Here is a 2,716-nt window from a genome sequence, read left to right as displayed (position 1 = left end):
TGTCCTCCCTTTGCCCCCCAGTCCCCAATGCTCTAGTTCCCCAATGCTGCCTGTCATCAAACTGGTGCTCTTAAAGTTCCTCCCCATCCTGACCCACATCCCTTTGCCCTGGCCACAGAGGAGATACCACTGCCCCTCTCCTTCCCAACTGACGCTTCTCCATTACACTCCTCCATTTACCTGACACTGAGCTTCCCCCCATCCCATCTCCTGCCACCCCAGACACTTCACTGCATGCCCATTCCCTCCTCCCATTCCCTGACCCCCGCCAGCAGCAACCCCGTCCCACTGCCATCATCTCCACACCCAGTTTGCCCAGCACAGAAGTCGCTCCCCAGCACGTCTGTTTGCTGATGTTTTAGCCTGATGGCTTCCCACCGGCCGAAAAAGTCGAGCCCCAGTCCCCTGCTCACTCACAGTCAAGGCCAGTAAACACAGGTGCTTGTGAGAGCCGGGAAAGGCTCAGCACACCCTGCTGGGACTTGTATGTCTGTAGGGCAAGGTGGACGTGAAAGGAACAGCCCATCTCAGGGTCCTCCGAGCAGGGCTCCCCACTCAGCCTTGTCAGGGGAGGGCAGTAGATTGGGCACATGGCAAGCCCCTGCCTGGTTTCTGTTCTCTGGTGGATGCCCGGGCCCCGTTTAGGTGTCAAAATGGGAGCTGAGCTCCTGGGAAAATCTGGCCCTCACTTGGGAGCATTTGGAAAGCCAGCCCAAAGTGTCTGGAAAAGGCCTTCTGTGCTCCTTCCTTGGCGAGGTAGCTGGATCTCTCCTCTCCTGGCCCAGCCCCGAACACCTTAGCAAAATCCGATCGCTGCTCTCTGCCCACTTCACTCACACACGGCAGCCCTTATGCCACCTTCCCAGGGGAGAAACGACACCTGGTGCTAACAAGCAGATATGCTGCTGAGACAGGGAGAGAACCAGACTGGAGTCAGGGCGTTCCTAGGCCCTAGGATGGGAGCGGACCAGGCAGCTGTTGTTCTCTTCTTACCTCAGGCCTGGGTGAGTAACAGACTGACTCTAGCAGCCCACGTAGGCAAAAGCTGCCCCCCGCCACTCCATCCATCACCTAACACCTCCAAGGAAACTAGAATAGCTGCTTAACAGAAAAGGGAACAGGTTCAAGACCGCCTAGTTCTTACACTGCTCCCTGATGGAGCAGACCCCCGGAAAGGCAGCGACCCTCAGCCAAGCACGAAGAGATCCAGGTCTGTAATGATGGGTGCCTTTGAGGTCACCCGACTGTAGGTGAAGAACCGGTGGAGGCTATTTTAGGGCCCAAGGCAGGGTGCTACAGCTCCCAACTGCTGCCCTGGAGCAGTCCGTCTGCAGACTCAGGCAGACAGCATGGGGTGGGTTGGACGGGTCTCTGCAGTCAGCCGCACACAGGGGCATGGACCATGTGATGCGTTTTCTGAAGCAGGTAATCAGGAGCTCTGGACTTTGTAAATAGCTGAAGTGAGGCCCCATGAGCTGGAGTGCGCATGATTTCCATTTAGCAACTAGAATTCACATCCACCCCAAGCCGCAATCAGAGCTTCCCCCCTCCCTGGCTGGCATAAGCAAAGGTAACCCAAGGAAGACACTGACTGTGATGGGCCATTACTGATCTCAGAGCAGCTACATAGGCCCATCCGCTGTAGCTCTTCCTCCTTATGGAAGCCAGCTCTGAGAGAGACCCACACCCGAGAGCACAAGGGGCAGGACTTGGAACAGAGGATGGTGCCTGGCCTAAGTCGAGTAACAAGAGGCACGGAGGAGTGGGGCAGTGAGAGTGGGGGCTCTCTCCCCCCAGCCACCCGTGGAAGAGCAGTGCTGGGGGCACAGCAGTAGGTGGCAGATGACCAGGACTGGACTTACATCAGCGTCCCCATCCTGCTGCAAACACAGGGGAGTTTAAAAGGGGACAGAAAATGGAAGTGGATCCCTGGGGAGGAGAGTCCTAGGAGCCCTGGAAAGGGAAGAACTGCCTTTACCACGATTTCTAGGACCGGAGCCCACTTCCAGTCCAGCATCCTACCACCCACAGCCGCCAGTGCCAAGGGCTTTGGAGAAAGACCCAAGAAACCCAAACAGCGAGAGAGGAGCCTGAAGGATCCTCTTACCGCCAGGTGCTTAGCTGTTGGAGCATGTACCAGCGGGGGTGTGGAGAGAACACCAGACAGTTGCGTATCCCATTCAGCGGGGCACGCTTCCCTTCCAGGGCGAGGAGCCTCCTAGAGCCCTTCCTAACAGCGCTGTTGCTTTACCACTCACGGAGTAGAGGGTCATCACTGCAAGAGGGGGACAAAGCCCCACACTGGTGCAGGTTCCCAGCTGCGAGCGCAATATCTAAAAAGAGTCTGTGAAACAATTTCTAAACATTTTATTTCAAATTCCCCTGTCCCGCCTCCCCCCCCCCCCAACCAAAAAACCCACTGTTCAAAACGACAATAAAAATGAGTTACAAACACAAAAGTCAGAGGTCTCCCTCACTGACAATTTACAAAAAACTGAGAATTTTACACCGGCTTCCTGGACAAGATCTGCAGCAGTTACTAATGCTTCCATACGAGAGGCCAAACATGCCTATTAATACAATATATACAGACAACCCCCTTCTGGGACTAATCCACAGATACACCTTGTCTCTCTCTCCCCCCCCCCCCCAAAATAACCAAACACACTCAAAGTGCATTTGTTATGTTTATATCAAAAAACTATTTTTTTTTTTT

Source organism: Trachemys scripta, chromosome 23 (assembly GCF_013100865.1).
Source record: "Trachemys scripta elegans isolate TJP31775 chromosome 23, CAS_Tse_1.0, whole genome shotgun sequence".
NCBI lineage: Eukaryota > Metazoa > Chordata > Testudines > Emydidae > Trachemys > Trachemys scripta.
This window is presented reverse-complemented; position numbering follows the sequence as displayed.